The sequence below is a fragment of the Schistocerca serialis genome, chromosome 8 (genome assembly GCF_023864345.2).
Source record: "Schistocerca serialis cubense isolate TAMUIC-IGC-003099 chromosome 8, iqSchSeri2.2, whole genome shotgun sequence".
Lineage (NCBI taxonomy): Eukaryota > Metazoa > Arthropoda > Insecta > Orthoptera > Acrididae > Schistocerca > Schistocerca serialis.
In genome coordinates, this window is record NC_064645.1 from 411754079 (window position 1) to 411774201 (window position 20123).

General features: G+C 42.9%; 1 non-coding gene across 1 annotated transcript; it reads left to right on the forward strand.

The window, feature by feature from the left end:
- Positions 1–965: 965 nt before the first annotated feature.
- On the forward strand, positions 966–1040 carry Trnal-caa (transfer RNA leucine (anticodon CAA)). Its single transcript has one exon. It is a non-coding gene; the product is annotated as a tRNA-Leu (tRNA).
- The last annotated feature ends 19083 nt before the right edge of the window (positions 1041–20123 follow it).

Consider the following 20123-nt stretch of genomic DNA (forward strand, 5'->3'; position numbering starts at 1 on the left):
GCACTTGCGATTTATTTATTAGATATGAACATCGATTAAATGGAAATATGTAAAATTGACTCTACCCTATCAAGTCTGGGCTCGAATGAAACGTCTTTATATGCAGAATATGATGGTGAGGTCGGAATATGTAAGAAATGAAGGGCAGGAGACCACGGCACCTTGCAGTAGCTTTACAATCAGGTCCCAAAAATCACACTATATAACTAAGATGAGAAGCTTCGCAGTTAGAGATATACTCTACCAGAAAACACCTCAACTGACTACTCAACCAATGCTAGCAGTCGTCACAACTACACAACAGCAGACAAGGAAAGCAGTAAAAGACAGGAATCCTTATGGCTACATTTACTGAGGCGACAAAAGTCAAGGCATGCCCCCTAATATCGTTTCAGATCTTTTGCACGGCGTAATGCAGCAACTGGACACGGCATGGAATCAACGATCTGCTGAGTGTCCCCTGCAGAAATGTCGAACCATGGTGCCGTTATAGACGTCCATAATTGTGAAAGTGTTGCCGGTGCATGATTTTGTGTGCGATCTGATCTCTCGATTATGTCTGACAAATGTTCAATAGGATTCATGTCGGGCGATTAGAGTGGTCAAATCATCTGCCCGAACTATCTAGAATGTTCTTCAAACGAATGGTGAACAATTGTGGACTGGTGATATGGGGCATTCTCATCCACAAAAGTGCCATTGTCGTTTGGGAACATGAAGTCCATGAATTGTCTCCAGGTAGCTGAACATAACCATGTATACCAGAATGAGATTTTCACTGCGCTGCAGAGTGAAAATCTCATTCTGGAAACATCCCTCCGGCTGTGGCTAAGCCGTGTCTCCGCAATATCCTTTCTTTCAGGAGTGCTAGTTCTGTAGGGTTTGCAGGAGAGCTTCTCTTAAGTTTGGAAGGTAGGAGACGAGGTACTGGCAGAAGTAAACCTTTGAGGACGGGGCGTGAATCGTGCTTGGGTAGCTCAGTTGGTAGAGCACTTGCCCGCAAAAGGCAAAGGTCCCGAGTTCGAGTCTCGGTCCGGCACACAGTTTTAATCTGCCAGGAAGTTTCATAACCATGTATAGTCAGTGATCTGTTCAGTTGGAGCAGTGGACCCAATCCATTCTATGTAAATGCAGCCCACACCATTATGCAGTGACCAACAGCTTCCACAGTGCCTTGTTGATTACTTGGGTCCACGGTTTCGTGGGTTCTGCACCACACTCGAACCGTACCATCAGCTCGTTTCCTTTTTCTTCTTATTCTTCTTCTCTTTCTTTTTGAGTAATCAGTCTTCTCAGTTGGCCTATGCTGGTTCATCACGAATTCCACTCCTGTGCCAATCTCTTCATCTCAGAGTAGCATTTGCAACATATGTCCTCAATTATTTGGCTGGATACATTCAATCTCTGTCGTCCTATACAGTTTTTACCCTCCACAGCTTCCCCTAATACCATGGAAATTATTCCCTGCTGTCGTAACAGACGCCCTACCATCCTGTCCTTCCTCTTTTCCATATACTCCTTTCCTCTCGGGTTCTGCACACAACATTCTTATTCCTTACATTATAAGTCCACATAATTTTTAGTATTCATCTGCAGCACTGCATCTCAAATGCTTCGATTCTCTTCTGTTCCGGTTTTCCCACAGACCATGTTTCACTACCATACAAAGCCGTGCTCCAAACGTACATTCTCAGAAATTTCTTCCTCAAATTAAGACCTTTGTTTGATACCAGTAGACTTCTCCTAGCCAGGAAAGCCGTTTAAGCCAGTAGAACTCTGCTTCTGATGTCCTCCTTGCTCCATCCGTCATTAGTTGTTTTGCTGGTAGGTAACAGAATTCCTTCGCTCCATCTACTTCGTGACAATCAATCCTGATGTTCTCTCACAGTTCTCATTTGTGCTACATATCATTACCGTCGCCTTTCTTCGATTTACTCTCAATCCATATTCTGTACTCATTAGACTTATACTCCATTCAGCACAGCCTGTAATTCTTCTTCACTTTCATCGAGAACAGCAATATCAGCAGTGAATCTTATTATTACGTCTTTTCACATTGAATTTTAATACCACTCTTGAACCTTTTTTTCATCATAGGTTCTTTGATGTATAGATTGAACAGAAAGGGCGAAAGACTACATCCCTGTTCTAAACCCTTTTTAATCTTGGTCTTCCACTCTTATTATTCATTCCTGGTTCTTAGACATGCTGTGTATTACCTGTCTCTCCCTATAACTTACTTCTGTTTTTATTATCACTTGGAACATCTTGCACCATTTGCATTCTCGAACGCTTTTTCCAAGTCGACAGTTCCTATGAAGTATCTTGATTTTTCTTTAGTCTTGATGCATTATCAACCGCCACGTGCTTGCGCATGTATGTGATGGAGACACTTAACATTTATAATGTCATCTCCCTTGGACGCCTCTGTGCTACTTACGACAATTTTGTAAGGCCTGCGTATTATAGGCAACTATTAACATGACCATTGTTTGCCTTGATGTTGTAACCTGTATGTCTCCTAAGGTATGTAACTAAATTTATATGTATACATGTTATATAAGTGGAATCCAAGCCCACTTTTTTAGTGTTTTCTGTCCTCTCTAGATCAATGATGGCGGCTTTAGTTTCGCTGAAACCGGTAATCATGGAATAAAAAGAATTCCCGCCATCTTGGCTACCAGATTATCGTTTTAAAAGATCGCAATCTATAGGAGACAGAAGGAGAAGTGGACGTTACGATGAAGGCAATTGTGTGCCACCACATGAGACATCCTTCCGGGTTCTCTGGTGATGATGGCGAAGATCCAAAGAAGTGGCTGAAGGTATATGAACGTATAGCCAAATTTAACAAACGGGATGACACTGTGTTTGGCTAACAAATTTTTCTAATTGGAGGGCACTGCCAAGTAATGGTATGAGAACAACGAGGAGAAGTTCACAAGCTGGGAAGTATTACAGGCGGAACTGCGGAAGTATTTCGGCGACACACAACGACAGATGTGCAAAGCTGAAGATAAATTATAGTGCAGGGCACAGCGTCTAGGAGAAACTACAGCATCCAACATTCAAGACGTCTTGGAGCTGTGTAAAATAGTGGATCGTAGAATGAAGGAGGAAGATAAGGTTGCACATCTCATGAAGAGTGTTGCTGAGGACATGTATCAAGCCCTACTCCTGAAGGAGGTTTTGGCAGCAGACGATTTCATCAAATGGTGCCAGTATTTCGAGACAATGTATCAAAAAAGACTTACATGCAAGAAGTTTGAACGGCTTCCAAACGTCGTATCGATGTCTGTGTTGGAGGAAGCAACTGATTTCACAAGTGTTCTTCGTCAGATAGTGAGAGAGGAAGTTCAGAAGGCACTTGGATTGCACGGCGAGCAAAAAACCGAGGCGCTTCAAGAGGTCATAAGGGAGGAAGTGGAACAGACATTGAACCCAATCTCTCGTCCTTCATTTCCCTTTAAAACGGTGAAAAAGTCGAGATCCAGGCGGAGTTACATTCCTACAAAGCCGCATGAGGAACCTGTTTGGGCACCGAGGAAGACTGACGTCTGGAGTACCCAGGATAATCAACCAGTATGTTTCCACTGCGGACGACCGGTGGATGTGGTGCTCTATTTTCGGGAAAGGCGGCGGATATTTGATGACGCCCGCGCCAGAAGACAGCAGACCGATCTTAGCCGACACCAACTCTGGGACGACGAGGATAAACAAGAAGATGTGGATGCAGGACGACCTAGGTCACCATCGCCTCAAGCTAGCCGCTGGAGAAGACGCTCTCCAACACGCCGATCAAGGTCTCCATCGCCGTTTAGGAACCCCAGCCGATCACCTAGCCGCCGCAACCTGGAAAACTAAAGGGCACGACCTTCCTTGGAGGTGAGGCCGCCGAAGAGAAAAATTCTCCGCCGTCGATCACTACAAAAATGACAGGAAACTACGTCGATATCCTCATAGATGGACGAGCAGCCCAAGCTGTTGTGGACTCTGGAGCATCATATTCAGTCATTTCAGAGAAGTACCGTCGCCAGTTGCAGAAAACCGCCTCTGCTGAAGGTGGCTAATGGGAAATATGTAAATCCTGCAGGAAGATGTGTCATTCGTGTGGGTATAAGTGGCCAAACACAGCCCTTAGATTTCATCGTCTTACAATAGTCATAACGTCATTCTCGGATGGGTAGTTTTGGAAGCTTCTCAGGCAATTACAGATTGTGGTCGCTCGAAGATTATGCTAGACGAGATGAGATACTGTGGACAGGAAGATGCGCTTCCAAGTGTGTGGAGACTACGTGTGCTGGATGAAGTGATCATTCCTGCAGTCAGCGCTATAAAGGTAACAGTCATGTTATGCATCAACCCATGGATCTTGTAGTAGAATGTAAGAGAAGCATACCACTAAAGAAGGTCATCCCAGCCTCTGTCGTCTCATTTAAGGACGGATTCGGTGAACTGTGGATAGTTAACTGTCGCCGAGAACCGCAGATCCTTCCAAGACGCTTGTGCGTGGCAAACTCTGACCCGTTAATTGAAGAATAGCTAAGCTTCATAGAAACCTCCCATGCCGAGTCTGTGGGCGAAATTAGCGCTACCACTGCAAGATCTTCTAGCTCGACTATTACCAGATTTCACTAAGGAACAACAGAAGCAGCTACTTGCCATTCTTCAATAGTTCTCTGAAAGCTTCAATCCACAGGTGAGGATCAAATTAGACAAATCGACAGTGAAGTACCGGATTAACACTGGAGACCATCAACCAATAAGACAGGGAGCATATCATGTGTCAGCAACAGAACGTCGAATAATTCGCGACGAGGTAGAGAAAATGATAAAGAATGACATCATTCAGCCTTCGCAGTGCCCATGGTCGTCACTAGTGGTCCTCATCAGGAAGAAGAATGGCGGTTGGCGGTTTTTTGTTGAATTCAGGAAGCTTAATAAGATAACTAAAAAGGACGTTTACCCTTTTTTGAAGGACATCATCTTTCCGCCAGTGACTGTAATAAAAACTTATAACAATCACTGGTGGAAAGATGATGTCCTTCAAAAAATTTTCTATGACTGTGAATCCCAGCTACAGCAAGTTTATTCGACGTTTACCCCCTTCCACGAATTGACGATACAGTAGATCGTCTGAAGGGGGCTGAGTTTTTCTCAACCATGGACATGTACTCGGATACTGGCAAATCGAAGTAGATGAGGCTGATCATGAGAAAACTGCACTCATCACCCCTGAGGGCCTGTATGAGTTTAAGGTAATGCCGTTTGGTTTGTGTAATGCACCAGCAAGTTTTGAACGGATGATGGTTAATCTTCTACGTCACCTGAAGTGGACGATGTGTCTTTGCTATTTAGACGACATTATAGTGTTCTCACATTTGATGAATATATAAAAAGACTGAGGGCCGTTCTTAAGTGTCTCCAACAAGGTGGACTGAAACTTAATCCAAGAAAGTGTCTCTTTGGAGCAAAAGAAATTAAAATACTTTGACACCGTGTGTCAAACGAAGGTGCGCGGCCAGACCCAGAAAAGGTGAGACCCATACGGAATTTCCTATTCCTAAAAGTATTAGAGATGTGAGAAGCTTTCTCGGGTTATGTTCTTATTATCATCGTTTTATCAAAGACTTTTGTATCAAAGCCAGGCCACTCCAAGAGTTGTTGAAAGCTGATGCTAAATTTATCTGGGGTGGTGCTCAACAAGATTCTTTCGATGGCTTGCGAAAAGCTCTGACGACTGACCCTGTACTTGGTCTGTATGATGAGAGAGCACATACAGAACTACACACAGATGCCAGCGGGTATGGGATCGGTGCTGGTATGGTGCAAATTTCTAATAGAAAAGAGAAGGTTATAGCGTATGCTTCTAGGACACTTACGAAAGCCGAGAGAAATTACTCAACTACAGAAAGAGAATGTCTTACTGTGATCTGGGCCATGTGCAAATTACGCCAGTATCTCTATGGAAGGCCATTCACAGTTGTTACAGACCATCATTCACTTTGTTGGTTGACAGGTCTTAAGGGTCCAACAGGACGACTCGCCAGGTGGGCGCAACGTCTTCAGGAGTATGACATTACCACAGTGTACAAAAGTGAAAGAAAACACCAAGATGCCGACTGTCTCTCAAGAAACTCTGTGCAAGACCATCAAGACTTTGATGAAGATAGTGACTGTCTCGCTGTACTCGAGGACCTCTCTGCTGAGCAGAGGAAGGACGCCAATATATCTCAAATTATGCTTGCCTTAAATCGGTCAGAGGATGTGAAAGGACAATTTAAGGTAGTTAATGGATTATTTTGCAAGAAAAACTTTGATCCGTTTCGAAAGAGGTGGCTACCAGTGATTCCTAAACACATGCGTTTAGATGTTCTCCAGAAATTCCTTGACTCACCTGAGGCCAGACATTTAGGATTTATTAAGACAAACGATAGAATCCGCAAGAGAGTTTTCTGGCCAGGTTTATTTAGGAGTCACTATGTGTCGCACTGTTGAGAGTGCCAGAAGAGAAAGGCAGTTCCTCACAAGGGAACCTCCCCATCGCACCCCCCTCAGATTTAGCTATAAGCTGGCACGGTGGATAGGGCTTGAAAAACTGAACGCAGATCAATCGGGAAAACAGGAAGAAATTGTGTGGAACTACGAAAAAAATAAGCAAAATATACAAACTGAGTAGTCCATGCGCAAGATACGCAACATAAAGGACAATGTGCGCTCAGGAGCGCCGTGGTCCCGTGGTTAGCGTGAGCAGCTGCGGAACGAGAGGTCCTTGGTTCAAGTCTTCCCTCGAGTGAAAAGTTTACTTTTTTATTTTCAGACAATTATTATCCGTCCGTCCGATGCGAGGTAACTGCGCCGCAGTATGGGGACGCTACACCTAAACAAGAAAACCTAAATCGGTCAAGGTAGAAGAATCTTTTTACCCATTCGCCAAGTGTTCAAGTTAGGTGAGTCGACAACATATTCCTGTCATGTGACGCACATGCCGTCACCAGTGTCGTATAGAATATATCAGACGTGTTTTCCTGTGGAGGAATCGGTTGACCTATGACCTTGCGATCAAATCTTTTCGCTTCCCATTGGAGAGGCACGTCCTTTCGTCTACTAATCGCACGGTTTTGCGGTGCGGTCCCAAAACACAGACGCTAAACTTATTACAGTGAACAGAGACGTCAATGAACGAACGGACAGATCATAACTTTGCGAAAATAAAGAAAGTAAACTTTTCACTCGAGGGAAGACTTGAACCAAGGACCTCTCGTTCCGCAGCTGCTCACGCTAACCACGGGACCACGGCGCTCCTGAGCCCACGCTGTCCTTTATGTTGCCTATCTTGGGCATGGACTATTCAGTGTGTATATTTTGCTTATTTTTTTCGTAGTTCCACACAACTTCTTCCTGTTTTCTCGATTGATCTGTGTTCAGTTTTTCAAGGCCTATTGACTGTGCCAACTTATAACTAAATCTGGGGTGGGTGCGATTGGGAGGTTCCCTTGTCAGAAACCACTTGGCCGACTCATACTAATTCCTCCAGCCGAAACGCCTTTCCAGCGTCTTGGGATTGACCTCCTCGAACGATTTCCAACGGTGGCAATAGATGGATTATTGTTTGTACTGATTATCTGACACGCTATGCCATTACAAAAGCCATGAAAACAGCCGAAGCATCCGAGATAGCCAAATTCATCATGGAAGACATTGTATTAAAACACGGTGCCCTAAGGTCGTTAATTACGGATCGAGGGAAAGTTTGTCAATAGAATCTTGTGACAGAGATAAAACGTCGGTGCAACATTACTCATCACATGACGACTGCCTACCATCCGCAGACTAACGGGCTTACTGAACGCCTTAATAAGACCTTGGCCGACATGCTATCAATGTTCGTCAATGTTGGGCACAGCAACTGGCATGAGGCGCTACCTTTAATGACGTTTGCATACAACACCACCAAACAAGACACCACAGGATTTACGCCATTTTTCCTGGTGCATGGGTGTGAGGCGACTACGACGGTGGACACTGTGTTTCCGTTACATCCTGATGACGTGGACGACGACTACATCGGCCAGGTGTTGACCAGAGCTGAAGAAGCTCGGCAGTTAGCTCGACTCCGCACGCTGCAGGCTCAAGAAAACGATCGCCCAAGGTGTGACGCGAGCCACCGCCCTGTTGTCTACCAGCCCGGTGACCTCGTCTGGATCTTCACTCCTGTTCGGAAGGTTGGTCTCTCTGAGAAGTTCCTCAGGCGCTACTTTGGACCTTATAAGGTTGTAAGACATTTGTCTGACGTTATGAAGTTGAAGATTTCGGCACCGACACAAGACGACGAAATATTAGAGATACGGTCCACGTTCTTCGAATGAAGTCCTATAAGGATCCTTCTACCCGGGATAAATTAGAAGCTCCAGCGACAGGCAACAAGCGGAAAGGTGACGATGAGCGTAGCGGCAAAATAAGTTCTAAGAAGATCATCGCCAGTGTGATAATCAGTCATCAGGAGTCGGAGTATGCGGGACCGATGACTCGTTCCAGGACTAGGACGACGTAACACCGAGACGATTTTCTCTTAAGGAGGGAGCAATGTCGCAGAAGAAGTTGAGTAGCCCCGTGGTGTAGTGGTTATGTTGCATGTTGCATGGAGGGTCGTGAGCTCAAAACTCATCTGGGCTGCCCGCATCTCGTGGTCGTGCGGTAGCGTTCTCGCTTCCCGCGCCCGGGTTCCCGGGTTCGATTCCCGGCGGGGTCAGGGATTTTCTCTGCCTCGTGATGGCTGGGTGTTGTGTGCTGTCCTTAGGTTAGTTAGGTTTAAGTAGTTCTAAGTTCTAGGGGACTGATGACCATCGATGTTAAGTCCCATAGTGCTCAGAGCCATTTGAACCATCACCTGGGCTGTATAATATTAATTTCTATATACGGTTCGAGTACAGTCTAGAAGTATCCACAAATGTCAAGAATCATTGTACTAGAATGTTCTCTAGCCTTATATATACTGTATGTGTTCTGGCCGGAGGCAGTTCGCTCCGCGCTCTTGTATGTGCAAGTGCTGAATAAACCTTCGTTAAGTGAAGTTAGTTTTCGTCATTCATATAATTACACCCTCTTCTACGTGACGAGATACATCGTCTTTCAGATGTAGAAACACGCCTACAGACCTTCAATCACCTCGCACAGCTTTCGTCAGTGTACGATAATGAAAAGTGCTCAGATTTCAGTTATCTACCACCGATCTTATCGGTTCTGAGTTATATGCGCTCAACGAACTTTATGGGTGGTTTTCCAAAAAACGGAATGGTTGAAACCTGGTTTAAGAAGAAAGGCAGGATTCGGTTACGATTGTGGACGTGGCCGTAATCAGTTACTATTGGTTTCCTTTTTCAGTTACACACATTTATTTTTAAAACAGTAATCCCAGACTCAAGAATAAATAAAAAAAATACCTCTTGTTATTAATAAAGGAATAAACAACTGTGTAAATAATAATGTTTTGAGTGCGTTACAATTTAGCAAATCACCATAAAATATAGATACAGATAATGTTTAAAAAAACAATCCACTGTGATCACGGCTGAAGGCCTTACACGCCAAGAATGGCAATAAATTAAGAATGTTTAAGAACCCGCTGGAATTACAATTTACAGATATTGAAATATTAAAAGGTAAGTGGCCACAAACACAGCAGAAGATATCAGACGCCAGGAAGTAAATAAGGTTTTAAGGCTTACTGATAAAACACAAATACAAATTAGAATTTTAAGGCAAATGACGACAATCACGGCTGAAGGCCTTACACGGTAGGAACGGCAATAACATTAAAAAAAATATGAAACCTTCTGTAAAACAGCGAATATAATAGCAAATAGTATAAAAAAAAAGCAACTGTTCCAGACGGGGCTCCAGGAATCGACCTCTGAAATTTACGGCAACAAACAATTTCGCGAGCGATGAGACAGGCAGCCAAGAGTTGTATTCACTTCACAAGATGGTAACAGAGACTAGTGGCAGTCTAACGGATGACTAATGATAATCTTTCTGCAGCTACCTAACGCCCGATAAACCAAATGCAACGATGGAACAATACGCCGAAGCCGGAACCGGCGGTCTGCACTATGTCCCCAGAACACTGTGTTTAGGACGCCCGGAACGAGAAAGGAACCACTACCAGATTTCCGCCAGATTCCACAAACCCGATTATCTGAACAAACAAGTCACAGTACAGAACACCAGACAAACTAACAGTAACTAAAACCCCACTAGATTTGCGTGCGAAGTAAAACCGAAATGTAACCAACCGGAATCAGCAACTAAACGTCATTGCAGAAACAATCGCAAGGCGAGCCAAAACCAAGTACCAAATGTGTGACATCAAATTCATTAGGCACACAAACGCACACTGAACTCACTGTGACAACTCTGACGGCGGTTGGCAAAATAAAACATATCTCTTCACTGCTTTATCAATTCACATTTGAGTAGCCGCACCGTCTAATGATCCAAGTGCTTTTAACACAGTAGGGTCTTCAAGTACTAAGCGGTATGCAGATCCACCAAACTGCACATGACGCGCGATGGTAATCTGTCACAACATCAAAAACGTACTACAGGGCCCATAAGGATGACGGACTCCGCTCTACTTGGATTTGAAATGCACTCATCTTAAAGCTTGCTGGATTCAGTTGTGCACCCTCGTGACCACAGCCCTTCCCTTCGGCAGTCCACACGCGCCGCCAGCAGTCCCTGCGTGTACTCACACTGCGCGGACCTGGCTCCTCCTGAGTCCCCAACCGAACTGCCTAACTCACACAACATGGAAAAACCACGACCTCGCCCCAAAGATAGGGCAACAGTTACTACATATCGATAACCGCCGCTGCTGCCACTAGTTTACAGGCAACGCTTGCAAAACGGAGTGGCACCAGTCAACACGAGAAGAAGAGAAACAACAACAACCATGCCAACTAAACGGTACGGTCTTGCCTCCAACAGAGGGCGGAAACCTACAAACAGTACTAACGTAAGCCGCAGCATGGCTCAATGGTGCTGAGCCAAAACATCCTAAAGTCTATCATTTTAAGTTTTACGCTGACGACCTGCCAAATATGAGTCGAATTAGTTGACCATGGCTGAGGCCTTCCTCTCGTGTCACAACCTGTGCATGAGTTGAATAATAACAGTGCAATAAAATATCACTCTCTTATGCACCATGGCCCCAGCGTGTAGTAGAGAATTTCGTTATATACAGTTGTCATGGACAGCGCAACAGACACCAGCATTCCCCACATTGGCTCCTGCCGCACTATTATTTATGCTGACCACACCTATCAGCTGCCTACTGACAGGCGTGGGTCACCAAACATAAAAACGTGGTGCTCTGCACAATACTGCACAGTTCCACGTGTGTGGCTGTGGCTTGCTACCCTCTTCTGGACACCGGGGAAAAGACAGGGTCCGATCGTAACACGACAGGAACGATTAGACACGAATAGAGACAGCGTCAAAGACCCTCCTCAACATCTGACAAAGGTGCAACAGTAGCAAGAGGATAGATTAGCAGATGAATAGTACTTTTCGGCAAATATGTAAATTGCGAGAACGGCCACCATTTCAAAGGGCACTGGCGCAGCATAAATCAAACGAAGCGCTGTAAACTGATGCACCAGAACATTATGACCAAAGTCAACCTCGAGACTGTTTGGGGCCTGGTTGCGTTGAGAGCATTGTCGCGCTAAGGAGAGTGTACTTACGCAGGGCTAATCACCTAAAACTTTCACCGAAAATACTGCGGAAATGGAAAGCGCTATTGATGTGCGCTTTCCACAAAGTGGATTGCTGACCGGGGACTTGCATTGTTAGGCAATCAACAGATTGTAATAATTTCAAGAAAGTATTTTTTTGTGCAAATATACACTTTTTCGAATAGAACTGACATTATTAAACTAAAATAGGTTAAAATACAATGTCAGAGGTGTTTGTTGCAAGATTATAGTGCGAGTTGTTTGCGAGATACAGTATTTTGGAAAGTTTCCACACCAACTCTTGCTGTGTCATTCAACCTGCGTACCTGCCAGAAACGATGACGTTACATTTGTTTACATTGTGCTCGTGTGTTCCTTGATGCTTTGCGATTGCTAGTCAGTTATAGTGTGACAGTCCAAAAGTAGGTCATGAGTGGACGATGGAATTTACTAATGCAGAAATTCACAACCTGCTCATGATGTATGTATAGTGTAAGAAGAAAGCAGTTCGTTCTTGCACGGTGTATCTCAATAGGCGTCAACTATCTCGGCAGTTATTTGTCAACCTCTTCAACCAGTAACGTGGCACCTGGACAACGTGACAGAAGGAAACAAATGACGACAAAAGAGGGGGAAATTAATGTTCTTGCTGCTGTTGCAACTGATCCGCACGTTAGCTCCTGCGCAATCGTACGAGGAAGTGGATGAGTCAGACAAGTGTCCTATGCATTCTCCATCGGCATAGGTTCCACCCGCATCTCATCTCTCTCCATCAGGAGCTGCTTGGTAACGGTTATGTACTCCAGATGTCTCATGTATCTTGTTTACTGATGAAGCCACATTTACCAATTATGACCAGGTAAACCGCCAAAACATGTGCTGTTGGTTTGCTGACAATCCTCGCTGTCTTCGTCAGGTGGTAAGTCAGCGTCTATGGCTCATAAACATGTGGTCTGATATAGTGAAAGATCAGCTCATTGGCTCGTGTTTCATTAGACTGTTTGGCGATGATGCTGTAGTCTATAGGAAAGTAGTATCACACGAAAGTTGTAAACATTTCAATGAGGATTTGCAGAAAATAAATACATGGTGTAATTACCGGCAGTTATATCTCAATATTAACAAGTGTAGCCTATTGCGTGTAACAAGGCGAAAATCCTCATTAATGTAAGAGTACAAAATAAATGCCCAGTCTTTGGAAGCGGTAACATCCGTCAAGTATCTGGGTGTGACTATTCGAAATGACCTCAAATGAATGATCAGACTACACAAGTAATGGGCAAGGCGAACTCTAGATTGCGGTTTATTAGTAGAATCCTGAAGCGATGCAGTCCTTCAACAAAGGAAATAGCTTACAATACGTTAGTTCGCCCAGTCTTATTGTTCGTCTGTATGGGACCCTTACCAGTTGGGTCTGATTCAAGAGATTAAGAAGGTCCAAAGAAGAGAGGCAAGATTCGTGACTGGCACATTTAGCCATCGAGAGCGTTACAAATCTCATAGAAAGTTTGAAGTGTGACACACTTGCAGATAGACGGCGCGCTGCTCACTAAATTCCGAAATCCTATCTTCGCCGAGGACGTAGAGCATATATTATTACAACCAACTTTCAAATCGCTCAATTATCACCATTCAAAGATGAGGGAAATTAGAGCTCGTACTGAGGCGTTCAGACAGTCGTTTTCCCTCGCGCGGTCCGCGAGTGGAACAGAGGGGGGAAATATGTCTTTGGCGCGAATAGTGCCTTCCGCCACACACTGCTTGGTGGCTAGTGGAGTATATATGTAGATGTAGATAGACGGATCACTGAACGCGCACAGGAATCGTAGCCTCCTAAAAGATCATCTTCCATGGACATTAGAACGTGTTCCTCTGGAGACTAGGGGAAACCTCTGGTACCAACGTGATGGCTGTCTAACCCGTAATGCAAGAAGTGTCACAGCATGTCTTCACGGATGGTTACCAAATCGTTGGAATTGACGCAGAGGACCTGTGCCTTGATCGGTCCATTCCCCAGATCTAACGCCTGTAGACTAATTTCTGTGGGGAAAGCTGAAAGACGCTGTCAAAAAGGACATACCAACTACACCCGATGATATACAACGACTTATTTCTGCAGCCTGCTGGGATATCTCCGCTACAGTGCTAGCACGTGTACAGCAGTTGTTCCATACCAGACTGGAAGCGTCTATTGCTGCTGCCGGCGGTTAATTTTGGACACAACCTGTGATGATTAATAGTCTCGTTACTGGTCACAATCCCCGCAACTAGTGTATGCACTTGCGCTGTTCTTTAGTGTGTGCTACCACAGGTATTGTGGTATTTTATAAACGAAATATCTCGTAAACGACTCGCACTAGAATCCTGCAACAAACACCCCTGACATTCTCATTTATACTAATTTCTTAATGTCAATAGGCCTTTTTCCATGTAATAAAGAGTGTATGTTTGTACAAAAAATACAGTTTCTTATTATTATTAGAATCTGTTGATTCGCTAACAATACGAGCCCATACGACCAACTCATTTTTCTGGAAACCGCATCTTGATAGCACTTTCGAAATCCGCAGTATTTGTAGTGCAAGTGACTTACCCCGTATAAGCTGAGCGGAGACGAATAGGGGACCATACAGCTACAATACGGGTCGCAAATAAGAAAACTAATTTTAAAGCAGCCACAATCTTCGATAATTAATGAAAAGTGTACCTAATGTTTTATAATTTTCAGAAAAGCCATCTATTGCGAAGAATTTATTACCTACAGAATGCGGATGAGCGTGCAGCCGGAAGTTATTATGCCAACGAAATGCACTGCGGTAATAATGATCGAAATTAGAAAAATGTATAACTGTGTTAATTGATTTTGTGTTGTTAATGAGAATGAGATTAATTTTTAATTGGAACTGAGCAAAACTAGAGTTGTTTATATATACAACTCTGCGGTCGCCAGCGAGTGTGTGAGTAGCAATCATGAAACTGTTTATGTTAAGCGATAATACGAATTTAAATAATAATAACTGAAATTTCTGTAGATAGTAACGTTCAATGGGCGCGTGAGAGTTCAGTTAAAAATGCGAAAGCTATAAAATGTCTGAAAGTTAATTAATTTCACACTTAACACTTTGTAATTATTGGAAATGAAATGTCATTTTCTAATTGTGGAATGTAAACAGTAATTATAGGAAACGTTACTTCACTATTATGCTTCCTATCTTCCAGATTTATTAATCAATTTTTTTCCAATTAACAAAACTCATTACCAGAAACACACAACATACAGTTAAATACAAAAAGTTATATAACACTATTGAAATACATTGTGTACTATTATTTTGCCTGAAAATCTGATTCAAATGATTAACAAATCTTTTTGTTTAAAATAAAGTAATGAAAGAACTTAAATTTGCGAAAGTTAATTGACACTAAAATTGTGAAGTATCAATTTTCTCTTAATAAACAAAACAAACATCCACAATTAAAAATTATAATCCTTTCACTTATGTAACACTCAGTTATTACATTATGGTAACAGGATCCTACTATAGCTAGTGATTACGTGGGAAAGTTATTGACATGGACAAAATCTGAACAAAATATCTGTGACGTTCAGTGTTGATTCTAATACATTGGTAAGTTCAAGTTTTTGATACTTCTAAATTTGATGTAGAGTTGCTGCAGGAACGGCGTGATGATTCGATGACGCCAAGTGTTAGGTAACAGACTCTTCCTTCTATTTACGAGCAGAATTAAATATATTTCGACACACAGTGCTATTATCCCATCAGTGCTCTTGAGCTCTTCTCATACCGTTACTGTACTGTTGCCACACTACTGCCAGTTATCTTCACAATGCCTAACCCAGCACCGAGCGAGGTGGCGCAGTGGTTAGCACACTGGACTCGCATTCGGGAGGACGACGGTTCAATCCCGTCCCCGGCCATCCTGATTTAGGTTTTCCGTGATTTCCCTAAATCGCTTCAGGCAAATGCCGGGATGGTTCCTTTGAAACGGCACGGCCGATTTCCTTCCCCATCCTTCCCTCACCCGAGCTTGCGCTCCGTCCCTAATGACCTCGTTGTCGACGGGACGTTAAACACTAATCTCCTCCTCCTAACCCAGCATTTTACCGCTACGAAATTTATACACAAAGTTTTGCGTATGCTTTTGCCGCTACCCATGACCGGTCTCTCCCGCAGTCATCTTACAATTCCGTGTGCTGGCACACGCGTACCAATGATGTTAGTGCCATGTCGAGATTATCTTTGGTTAGAGATTGTTATTATACGTAGCAAAAACCCTGACTTTGCCAACGTGTCTTACAATAGTATTTTGAAATGATTTGCAGCAAATTTGCATTCCAATATTTCAATTAATGAGCGTTGACAATAAAATGACAAAACATGTATATTTTAATTATGGATTCTTCCGTTACTTCTTGGTAGAACATACCCATATTTAAGGTTCCATAACAAGTTCACTGTTTTTGTTCTACTGATTTTTGTTTATTACGAACTAGTTTTCGGCTTATTATGCCATCTTCAGGAAACAACTGACTAGCGTCTGCAAGAGACACTGGTTCTTAGGTAACCATACATTATAGCAGCAGATACAATCACTTGTATAGAGTGTTGCACATCGAACATGTTTCTTAATGTTGAAATTACACTTCACACAGTGTATAATGTTAAGCACAATAAAAATTATGCTGCACAATATTACAGATTTAATGGGTTTTCTATGGTACTGTTAAACTGAGTACATTTTTTCCCATTATAAACTAAACTTTAGACAATGGACAGTACTACACACAACAATTAGATTACTTAATCTTACATTGTTAGCTAGTGCTCGGTTATGGCATCATAAGCAGCCAGTTGTTTCCTGAAGACGGCTTAATAAGCCGTAAACTACACTCATGTTCATAAATCAAGGATAATGCTCATACATGGTGAAACAACTCTCTGGTGGGCGGTTTTCGGGTTTAATTCACCTCGGGGTAAAACCATGCGGTGCATTTGACCTGCGGTCGTCGCATGGCGGCTCTGGCAGCAGTTTACGTACGCAGAGGTGTGTTGGTGCATGTCAGAGTACGGTGCAGCGAGTAAGTGTGCAGACGATTTCAGACATGCTAATGGTGTTTATGTGTTGAAAAAGGCTCAAGGAACACATATTGATGACGTTAGGAGGGGTAGAATACTAGGGCAACTGGAGTCTGGTCAAACACAGTAGGTCGTGGCACGGGCCCTCCGTGTGCTACCAAGTGTGATCTCTCGTAACCACTGGTACAGTTGTCTCCAGACACACAGTTTACAGACGACTGAACAGACTAGGTTTATTCTCCTGGAGACCTGCAAGGTGCATTCTACTGACCCCTGCTCACTGGAGAGCCAGTAGAGCCTGGTGTCAAGAACAAAGTACATGGTCACTGGAACAGTGGTCCCAGGTTATGTTCACGGACAAGTCCAGGTATAGTCTGAACAGTGATTCTCGCCGGTTTTTCGTCCGGTGTGAAGCAAGAACCAGATACCAACCCCTTAATGTCTTTGAAAGGAACCTGTATGGAGGTCGTAGTTTGATGGTGTGGGATGGGATTATGATTGGTGCACGTACACCCCTGCATGTCTTTGACAGAGGAACTGTAACAGGTCAGGTGTATCGGGACGTCATTTTGCACCAGTATGTCCGCTGTACCCCAGCAGCTGCTCGACCACCTGATCCAGAGTATGCCAACCCGTTGTGCGGCCTGTGTACGTGTGCATGGTGATCATATCCCATGTTAATGTCGGCGTACATGCGCAGGAAACAGTGGCGCTTTGTAGCACATGTGTTTCTGGATGGTTTTCTCAACTTATCACCAATACCGTGGACGTACAGATGTGTGTCGTGTGTGTTCCCTATGTGCCTATGCTGTTAACGCCAGTTTTGTGTGGTGCCACTTTGTGTGGCACCACATTCTACAATTATCCTTAGTTTATTAGCAAGAATGATGTTCGAAATAAACAAACATCAGTAGAATAAATACGATGTACTTGTTATTAAACCTTAAGTACATATACATTTCTAATCTGAATTTACTATAAAAATTGTGAAAGAGGTAACGTGAAAATATAAGGCACTATGTTGTAGAATTATGTAATGATATGACTTTGACGAAGGGCTTATTGTTATAGCCCGGTAACTGGGAATTATAATTTTCGAAAAGGCCACGTTGATCAGCTGTTCGCCTGCTATCGTGTGATAGTCTACAGAAAGTGGATGAAGGACCGTGAAACTACGAGTAGTAGCTTAGATGGAGGACATCCCCGTCTCACCGTAGGCCTTGGAGGTGGGAGGCTTCTCCACTTTGTAAAACAGGGTAGGCAGCGATCTGTTAGAGATCTGACGACAGAATACAATGCTGGTGCAGGCACAAATGTTTGAACATAAAGCTATGCAGCAGAAGACCCATATGTGTTCACATGTTGACCGAACGTCATTGTCCATTACGATTACTGTTGGCATGGGATCATCAAGATGATGATGATGATGATGATATTTGGTTTGTGGGGCGCTCAACTGCGTCGTTATCAGCGCTCGTGCAAACTTCCAATGTTTTCACTGTCCAGTCTCACCACTTTCCTCAATGATGATGAAATGATAAGGACAACACCCAGTCCCCAGGAGGAGAACCGATCTAACCGTGCATCGATCCCGGGGTCCTGTGATCCAGAGGTAGCAATGCTGCCCCCTAGACCGCGAACTGCAAACGGAGATCATCAAGATAGTACCTTCCAGGAAGACATCTGTCTATGTAACAGGCCCAGAATCGTGCTGCTTTAATTTGAGAAGCATGTAAGTGAACTCTTGGCTACCAAATTCACCTGATCGGAACCCGATGGAACACTTTCGGGAATCTATTGAGTACCAGCTCTGTTACACGCACACTTTACGAGAATTTCTTGAACTGTGGGTAGTACCTATTGCCACACATCTTCGGAGTCCTTCCAAGGACTTGTCGCATCCATGTTACGGAGAATTACTGATGTTTGCGTTCCAGACGTAGAGCAAGTGATCATATTTAGGATCATTAGTTTATCACACAGTGATAGAATTTCATAAAAGTTTGGAATTTTTAGTATGTGTAGAGATGACTGGGGCATAGTACAATGTCGCCCTTTCCGTGGTTTACTAGATAATCATACTTGCAGTTATTTATCTGAGATGTGCACTCTTCTATTATTAAACTAGCCACGTCAGTTCATAGAAATATATTATTCATAGAAATGCATTATTCTGAATAAGAATTGGAACTCATATTTGTGGTAGTTACAATTATGAGGCTCATTGTCTTCTTTGTCTAGGGATAAAACAGAGGTTCTGGGTTTTATATTACATAGTAAGGAAGCATTTCACATTGACACTCTCTGATATTTCCTTCCACATTTCTGTTTCTTCTTAGAGTACTAAAATTTAACAGTAAACACTCTTTTTACACTAAAGAGAGCCTCTCTATATGAGTGGTCACGTTACACAAAGAACGTATGTTAAAGACAAAAACAATATCCATTCTTACTTGTTGCAAACTACAGACTGAAACAAAGAGCACGGGCTTGTCGAACAAATTACCTGCTAGAAGTCGATTCCTTACTATTCTGAATGCCTTCGTGCATTATCAGTTCTGTTCATTAGAAGATAAGCTTCTGGTATGTTGTAAGAATTGTAATGTTTTAAATTAACATTTGTACCGGTTTCCTGTTTCTCAGTAGCGAATAATTTAAACAGAGCGACGTATTCGGAAGTTAACAAAAATGTCAGGACAAAATTTGTAACATAGACTGTTTTAAATAATTATGAAATACTGTATAAATCCTGAAATTTTTAAATGTGCCACGACTAAAATATTTAGGTTTTTCTACAATGTTAATGTATTTACGAGAAGTTAAGTATGTTTCTGAAGCATAATAATAATTTTCTATTCAGTGAATGAATAAATTTCATGAACAATTACGTAAGTAATAATTTTGAAAAATCTGAATTACTTGTAACTCATGAAAAATGGACTCTGTATGATAAATAGTATTCGCAGTACAGCAATAACTTAGAGAAATTCATAGTATTGTTATTACGTTATGGATAAATTCTGAGACATAGAAGGTTTAATAAATGCATCAGTGTATAGCACTATTATTTGGGAAACACGAAACTCATAATTTGCAGTCGAAAGTCAGAATAGACATTACTGAAAAGAAGGTGGTACTGCAAATTTCGATCATCCCAGGATGTTGCAGTAAATCTTGGTTTGTTATAATCTACATGCACAGATTCACGTATTCGAAACGAGCAACGTAGACAGTGATGACACTGCCGAGAAAATAGTATTGTACGACGATTGTTCCCTACTGTTCT